Below are 9088 nucleotides of genomic sequence, written 5' to 3'. Positions count from 1 at the left end.
TTGGATTTGAACATGATCAGTGCTGGACCCTGCATGTCCCCATAAGTAAAGCTCCTCCGCTGATGGAAGCCACAGCTCCCTGCTGCATCTGCAGGTTTTGAGAGGCAGTGAGCAGCGTGGAGTGCCTGCCCGTTGGTGATGGATGTACTTCTCTCCCAGCTGTTGGTCTTCCTGCTGTGTGCTTGCAGAGGTATCTATTGCAAAGGCACTTCTGACATTTTTTTTCAGTCCTTGCTGACCAGACCCTGTAATGTCACACAGGTGTGAGCACACAGTGATGTACTCTCAAATAACAAGTTTACCCAAACCCTTTTCAATTTGGGTGTCATCTTTGCTCTCTTGTTCACAGAATCACAGAATATTCTGAGTTGGAAGAGACCCACGAGGATCATCAAGTCCAACTCCTAGGTAAATGGCTGATACGGGAATTGAACCTGAAACCTTGGCATTATGTTATTAGCACCGTGCTCTGACCACTCACGTGCTTGTGTCAAACTGACAATGGAAACATTTCATCACCTTGGCACTGAGGTTTCATTTATTCCTGCTGCTCCTCACCTGGCATGAAACAGCAAAGTGGTATTACCAGTTTATTGTAAGGGAGTTTATTATCCTTACACCTGCTCACTGAGGTAAAATAAGAGAACAGAACTATGCAAATTGCTGTCTCACAATGGAAGGACGTGCTCACCAGCAGGAGTATACAGAGACAATTCTGTACATTCATCGAGTGGATCTCCTTGCAAAGTCAGAGAAGGCACCGTAAAGCATTAAATTTGTCAAGACCTTCACTCTCTCCTCCTTAGCCTGGGGTGGCTCCCCATTAATTTCTTTAGTTTAATCCCTCCTATCACAGCTCCACTACAGGTCAGGATTTCTCCTGCTGTGTGTTATCTCTACCATTTCTTACTGTGCACAAAGGTTAAAGTTTGTTCTCACCCAAAAAAAAAAGACTGTCAGGTAAAGCCTGTGTACTCCAAGGATGAATTTTATCTGAATTACTCAGACTTCCACTGCACATTGTGCTGCTCTGCAAAGTCTATGCTGATGCCAAAAAACGAATTTCAAACCACTGAATATTGAAATAAAATTTACAAATCTCTCTTGAGGACTGGGTTGGTAGAAAAAAATACAAAGACGGCACAGCTCTAACTAATAAGAAAGTGCTGGGAATCTCTGAAAGTCCTGTTAGTATCAGAGGGCACAGCTCATATCACTTTGACAGGACCACCAGATCAGATAAAAAATGGAAATCTCAGCATCAGTCTCCAATATGCTTTTTGAGCTGGAAAACAGAATGTAGTGCAAAATAAGCATGGAGTGAATGAATGCTGCCCATGTGAGCCAGTGGTGAACGACTCCAGCCAGCATACGTGACAAAAGTCTTGTGAATAATATCAGTGCAGACTTTGGTTCTCCCCTTCCCGAAACATCAGAGTGCTCCTGGCACTGACCATACTGACAGCATTCTCCCAGCCCTCTTCAAGACACAGATGGCTTGAGTACAGATGCCTAAAGCCCTCTGAGACACCTCAGCATGTCTGGAATAATTGCTTGGGGCTGACAGAGAAGACATGGCACTGCTGGGGGACCCTCAGCCTCCTGCAGCAGCAGCTGGAGTCCAGGTGGGGTACCTGAGATTGTACTAGACAGTCACTTAATCCTGCTGGGAGAGGACATTCAATACCAGGTAAGAACATCTAAATTCAGGCATGAATGTGGGAATTCATTCAAGTCCATGGAAATATATTCTGTATAATCAATGAACCTAGAAATAATTAATCTTTCTAAAACCAGGATTCAGTTGCCTAAAAGCAAGTGTCTAATGCTATTTTAGGTGTTGTGGAGTATCCTGGTTGGCATCCAGTTGCTTCACCAAAAGGGCATGAACTTCCTTTGTCTTACATCATATCTGCAAGCCCTGTGCAGATGTCTCATCTGTCCTGGAGTATCAAATGGCAGGAAGAGCCAACATTAAAGGAAGCCCATCTGTGCTGGTAGGGCATATGAATCATCCCCCAGGCTCCTTTGACTGTATCAATCAGACCTCTGTGATTAAAGAAGGACCCAAGACACTAAATTTTAAGATAAGATATAAGCCTGAGTCTCCAAAATAAACCTATTTTGCTGGAAAAATAACAAGATTTGGGACACTGAAGGCCCCTTTTTATCCACAGCTAGATGATTTATAGGTGCAACTGTCTCTGTTGCACTCTTTTCTTGCTTCCTAAAATGGCAGTGTAGCTTACAGGCTGATGGTTATTTTTAAGTCATTTTTTCACAGTCCCTCTTGTTGTAACTGCACCCCTGGTGTGAAAGAGGTTTGAGCATACATTACCTAGAGAAAGATGTCACAGATGTGTTCAACTAGGCATTCAGAAACAAAGTATGATGTGAAGCAAGGGTTAGACTTAAAATTAGGTCTTTGCCTTGCAAAGGGAAATAGATGGGAAAGTGTTTGTTTGGGAAATCCAGCAGGCCTTGTGCTCAGACAAAAGCATTTGGATTTGACTAATTGTAACTATGGCCAGCAGCTGATGAGATGGAGATTTTACCATGGAAATGCAGCTACAGGGGAGATTTAGCCAGAGGCAAGCAGCAGCTTAGTGTGGGAGTTCACAGCATAAACATTTTGAACTTAGCTGCCCAAGGGGCTTACGATTGCCATTTGTGATCAACCCTTGGGACAAATAACAAACAATATAGGATGGAAAGCATGTCCTCTCAATCAGTAAGTTAAAAAAGGATTCTCTTCTCAACAGGAAAACATTCTCTTTCCCCCAGTCTTCTCTTGCTGAAGGTGATACCTAGGTAAACTTAGAAAGGTTTAACAGCTACAGAAAAATCTGAATAATTAATATGATTTGTTATAATTTTGGCTACTAGCTAGTAGCTGTGCTTGTCACCCCTCTAATAGTCTAACCATCATGTTAATTTCCTAGAGGTCTCAGAAAATTGTGTTGCAATTGCTTGTAGAAAGTCATTCTTCCAGCCCAAGGTATGAGCAACTACACCTGAACCATTTCTGGCAGATGTTTGTCTAACCTGCTTTTCAAGATCAGCAAAGAGTTGGAGTCTTCATTTTACTGAGATATGTGATGAACAGAGGATTGCAGGTGCTGGGTGCAAGGGTGAAAGCAGGTTTGCGTGATTTGGTTTTGTGCGACCTCTGGTTGAAGCATCAAGTCACGTGATCACACAGCTGTGGCACAATCATTGGGGACACTCCAAATCCTGTTAAACCAAATCAGATTAAACTGAAAAATATATGTAAACACATCTTTGAATGACAACTGCAAATATGTTTGAGCATGAAGTGGGATTTCTTGACACCTTACTGTATCCCATGGTACCTTGCTAGACTGAGACTTACATGGTAAGAAGTTGCTACAGCCCCTTATGAGCCAAAAAGTTTCACAGTGGAGTGTCCTCTGAATTAAACTGTGCTTCTTAGCAAAGATTAAAGGGCAAATGCTCATTTAAAGAGAACAAATAGCATACATAGACGGATACTCTACTCCCATCTCCACAACATTTCTAAATATTTCTAAACTGAAAGGTGTGTGTGTGTCACTCACTTGGTGGGCACAGATAGTGCAGACATCTATGCTGATGGACGACCACATGGAAGAAAACTGCTTTGGTATGTTGTTTTTCCAAACTGCATCACTCTGAAAGACCAGACAAGAATGTACTTACTCCTCAAAACTGGAATGAGATCCTGCAAACAGAGCTATATCCAGCGAAGTTTTATAGACTCAGAATTATCTGCAGCAACTGCAGGAAACATGAGAAAGGACATTCACTCAGTGATTTAAGATGTTGCTAATGAGGATAAGGTTGCCTCCACCAACTCTTGTCATCTTCCCCATGCACATTCAAGCTATTCCATCATTTTAAGCCCTCCTCTTGAACACCAGATTGCTAAGGGCTCTCTTCTAAGGGCTCTTATCGAACTGGTCCCGTGTTGTAGTGCACCTGTACAAGCAAGAACATTTGTCTAAGAGCACTCTTCATGCACATGCCACTCTTCTTCTGTAGAAAGAGTGTTTGTGTGTTGTCTGACTAGAAGAACATTTCTCTGCTGCTCAACTGATGGGAGAATTCAGACTAGTTATTCATTGCCTTAGTTCTTGGCAACAAAACACATAGCACCATAGCACTGCTGCAGGCATGACTATTTTGAGCATTGTAGCACAGGTCTTTCCAGTCAGCTGCTACCTAGGGCCAGGACAGCAATAGCCAAAGCCACCAGGGTCAACTGGAAGTAGCCAAGGCAGTGTAAAACCCCTTTAAAAGTATAGCACTTTCAATTTTTTAATTTTATTTTTTAAATGACAAAGCAAGTATAGCCTCAGTTGAAGGTAACAATTTCTGCAAACATACTACTTAATTTAACTTTAAAACATAGCTGTTTTAAAAGTTTTCTTCTCCACTTCTAATTTAACATCTTGCTATGGTGCTCTGAGTAGGATAAGAAGATCCTTTAATAAAGCTCTTTGATTTATTGGTTTTAAATTATAGCTCACAAAACACCAAAATCATGCTTCTTTAGAAATATGTAATAAACAATAGAGGCAAAAGCCATGTGCAGCTAAGCTTGTTGTGTGAAATATTTATCTTTTCATTTAAATTCAGCAGTGAGTAATAGTGTCATATTGTTTAGGAGAATGCCTTGCCAGTGTTTGCTAATCACTCTTCCTAAGAGTAACAAATATCCTGCTTGGTCCAACAAATTGTAAGTCAATCTTCAGATTCAGTGAAAGGCAATATCCTGAAAGAAAAATGACTTTGGCAGTTTGTGATGAGCAACTTGAATTACAGCCTTGGTACTCTGTGCATCACACTGTTTCATTTAAGAAACATGACCGCGTGTTTGTAAAGTGAGGACTGGTTTTTTATTTCATTGCAGAAGCCAAGTTAGAAATCACAAGGATAGTAAGAGCAACAGCCTGCCTCATCCAGAGAAGGAAAAATCAGAAACTACTGTTAAGAGGAAAATAAATATATAATATATGTGTAATGGTTTATATAATATATATAATACCAATTATAGCATTGGGCTGATGACTGTGTAATAAGAGACTACTGTGGTGGTTCCATTGCTTTGATGTCTGGATACAAATGTGGTATTCATTTTTTCCACTGTGAGTACCAATTTATCAGAAATTTTGAAATGCCTGGTGTTCCCTGTCTCTGGAAACGCCCCTTTCATATACTTTGGGCTCTGAAGCATTGCTGAAAGGTGGGACAGAATTGAAGCAAAGACCAGGGCCTGTCTCACTTTGTGTCCCTGCTGGTGACATGAAGGAAGAGGCTGTGACCCTTCAGACTCTGCCCTTGCTACCAGAGCTGGCTTGGCTGAGCACCTGGGCTTAACCCAAACAGTGCCCAGTATGTGCAGGGTGGACCTGCTTCAGGTAATAATCCAGAGGAACAAATGACAGTAGCCCGGTAGCCTGGGCTTGGTTACTCTTGGGAGCCAACCTGGTGTGCAAGGGGGGTTGCCAGGGCCATTTGCCAGGCCCAGAGAGTGGTGGTGAACGGGGCTGCATCCTGTTGGTGGCCGGTCACTAGCAGTGTCACCCAGGGATCAGTGTTGGGCCCAGTCCTGTTTAATATGTTTATTGATGATCTGGATGAAGAGATTGAGTCCACCATCAGCAAATTTGAAGACGACACCAAGTTGGGAGGGAGTGTCAATCTGCTGGAGGGAAGGAGGGCTCTTCAGAGGGACCTGGACAGGCTGGAGAGTTGGGCTGATTCCAGTGGGATGAGATTCAACAAGGTCAAGTGCCGGGTCCTGCACTTTGGCCATAACAACCCCAGGCAGCGCTACAGGCTGGGGACAGAGTGGCTGGAGAGTAGCCAGGCAGAAAGGGACCTGGGAGTTTGGATTGACAGGAAGCTGAACATGAGCCAGCAGTGTGCCCAGGTGGCCAAGAAGGCCAATGGCATCCTGGCCTGGATCAGGAACAGTGTGGCCAGCAGGACCAGGACCTGTACTCAGCACTGGTGAGGCCACACCTGGAGTACTGTGTCCAGTTCTGGACTCCTCAATTTAGGAAGGATATTGAGGTGCTGGAGAGTGTCCAAAGAAAGGCAACGAGGCTGATGAAGGAACTTGAGCACAGGCCCTATGAGGAGAGGCTGAGGGAGCTGGGGCTGTTTATCCTGGAGAGCAGGAGGGTCAGGGGAGACCTTATCACTCTCTACAACTCCCTGAAAGGAGGTTGTAGCCGGGTGAGGGTTGGTCTCTTCTCCTAGGCAACCAGCAGTAGGACAAAAGGGCACAGTCTTAAGCTGTGCCAGGGAGCTTTAGGTTAGACATTAGAAATTCTTTATAGAGTGATCAGACATTGGAATGTGCTGCCCAGGAGGTGGTTGGGGTCACTGTCCCTGGAGGTATTTAAGAAGAGACTGGATGTGGCACTCAGTGCTATGCTCTAGTTGACAGGGTGGTGTTGGGTTGGACTCAATGATCTTGAAGGTCTTTTCCAACCTGGTTGATTCCGTGTGATTCTGTAATTGAGCATAAAGCAGCAGGCCTTTTGGTAGAACCAAAATAACTCGGGAAAAAGCATTTAGGAAATCCTTCCTTCATCACCCTTGGCAGATAAGGCAGGGTTGGGTTTGGGCCAGGTAATACACACCTCATGGTGTGCGCTAGGTGTGAAGCTGCCCAAGTGCAGAAGGGGAGAGGTGAGCTTTCCTGGTCCTGGTCTCCTGCCATGCCACCCATAGCCAGACAGGATATTTCTGAACTGCTGTCTTCAGGGCCTAATTAGCTTAGTTTCCAATGAACCATGAGACCCTCTTGAGCCAAGCATCAAATTTCCAATCACTTGATATGACCTACTCAGCCCTCCATGGGGCAGGAGTGGACAGCCTGCATGGGCACCTGAGACAGTTCCCACCAGGTTAAGGGTTTTTCCAGGTGGGGGCCACCAACAAGCCAGGACTTGAGGAGCTTGGTAGAGTAGCACTCACCTGTTCACCCACCTCAATACCAAAAAGTGGAGGCCCTTTGTGCTCCCACCACCGCAAGCAGGAAGTTTTGTTTCCCACTGCTGTGCCTATACCTCCTCAGCTGGCTCCTAGCCTTTAGGTGGCCCTGGCACTTGGTGTCTGTGACATCATTGAGTTTGGTAACCCTCTCTCCACAGGAGGAGGGGGCCTTCTCCTCCTAGAAAAGGTTTGTGTGTACCACAGTGACCAACTAGCACCCAAGTAAGAGCAGGGAAACAGTGGCACTCTGTGGTGGGTAGTGCTAGGAAGAGGAACAGAAGCAAAAAAGGAAGATGAGCCACATTCTCACTTCCATTCACTATCCTGTGCTGGCATGGAGGCTCCCACCCTGCCAAGAGTCCTGCAGCTGACTCACTTAAATAAATTCAACAGGGTATTCACACAAGAGGAATGAAGCCAGTGGTTTGAGGAATTGTCCTATGCAGGAGTGCTGCAGCCCCTTTGCCAGCCAGGTTCAGGACTACCCAGATTCAGCAGATTTACATTGTACGTGGGCAGCAATCAAGATGCTGAGAAGTCACCTTTCTCACCCATTTTTTCCCCATTCTCCCTCTTATCCTGCTGTGTTTCCAGGTCACTTACTTCTTGGCTAGAAAAGTCCACTAGCACAATATTTCATGAACAAAGACTCCTTTCACAGATACAGGAGCTTTCCTAATCTTATCCTTTCCCTGCTTTAAACACCTGCATTTAGACCTCTGACCAGGTACATGGTTATTTGTCATGACTATTACAGCATTTCTAGTTCAAGAGGACAGTGAATAACTCAGGCTGCCTTTTCTGCTGGGGTGCTGGACCAGTCACACTACCTCACCCAGGCATCCCTGCTAGCTGGCTTGAGAATCCAGGTGCCAGGATTATTGATTCCCTATGGAAAGAGACCTGTAGTTTCCTGATGAAAATCCATGAACAAAAGCTTGTCAAAATGTAATTTAAACAAACCTAAGAAGTGTCCAAGGGCACTACTTACTGCATCTACAATGTAACATGGTCTCAGCGGACCAGAGTCTCTGGCCCTTACTAGCCTGCTGAATTTGCACCTAGGCAATTGCATTATTCATTCTCACCTTTCTACTCTCAGTGACGTTTTCTTATTGAATCAAGTAGCAGTGGGTTTTCATGAGCGGAGTTTATGTCTGCTTGCCTGTAAAGCACTCAGTATAGTGAGCTTTCCACAGCAAGGTGTCCTTTCATCCCATGCAGTTGCAGATGTCATATCTGGACAGAGATTTCACCTCCTCCTTCAGACACAGGCAAGGAGAATAGGGAAGAGATTAATCCTTTGAATTACAGACTTTAATGTACACACACTGTAATGTCTCTGATTCAAAGCCTCCTGGGCCATGGCACGTCTCTGTGCTGGAATGGAAACACAGTCCTGTTAGAATAAAGTTCATTGTACAAAATAGGCCTTCTAATTCAATTATTTTATTTCAGTAAGCCAACACTTCAAATTCTAATTCAAAAAAGTTCACAGTGGCACACATGTGGCCCATCACTCATGCACGTGTAGCTCTACCCATTAAGCAATACGCAGCATGTTCAAGTTATGGATGTGCCTAAGAACTTGTGTTTGACCTTAGTCCAAGCAGTGAACTTCTTTGGATCTAATGTGGATGTGAGGAAGGTAGTTCTCTTCAGTTAAATGTGGCCTGGAAAGCAGCTGCAGATGCATTTAGGGTTCTACATATTTAAGATTATTTATTATTTAAAAAGAGCCTGGAATTGTTTATTTCTATCATGGGGTACAACTCTTCACAAAGTAACCATTCTTGTGCAGTGAGCTTTTGAACCCAGGTGAACAAATCTCACTTCAAACACACCCAGTTATCTGGATCTTTTAACTGTGCAGCTGTGTCCCTGTGGTACCAGGAAGCACACTGAAGCGGGACACCTGACACAGCCAGGCACACTCCTGATCCTGCTCCTCACACCTCTGAGGAAAGAGGAAATACCTCGGCATGGTCCTTCCCTGGGAAACTGAAACCTGAAGTCAGAAGCCTCAACTATCAACACAACGGGATAGTGCCAGAGTGTCGCTTCTGATATCAGTCAGAGG

General features: G+C 44.4%; 1 long non-coding RNA gene across 2 annotated transcripts; it reads right to left on the bottom strand.

The window, feature by feature from the left end:
* Window positions 1-2675: 2675 nt before the first annotated feature.
* Window positions 2676-7077, bottom strand: LOC113944850. Of its 2 annotated transcripts, none has more exons than XR_003526849.1 (3): window positions 6991-7077; window positions 3579-3978; window positions 2676-2816 (listed from the first exon to the last, which is right to left on the bottom strand). It is a non-coding gene; the product is annotated as an uncharacterized LOC113944850 (long non-coding RNA). The 2 variants fall into 2 exon arrangements; XR_003526853.1 differs by having other exon boundaries at window positions 2676-2807.
* Window positions 7078-9088: the final 2011 nt, after the last annotated feature.

This window comes from Corapipo altera, unplaced genomic scaffold (genome assembly GCF_003945725.1).
Source record: "Corapipo altera isolate COAL_440 unplaced genomic scaffold, ASM394572v1 0, whole genome shotgun sequence".
Lineage (NCBI taxonomy): Eukaryota > Metazoa > Chordata > Aves > Passeriformes > Pipridae > Corapipo > Corapipo altera.
Note: the sequence above shows the minus strand (reverse complement) of the source record. Positions and strands in the feature narration are given on the sequence as shown.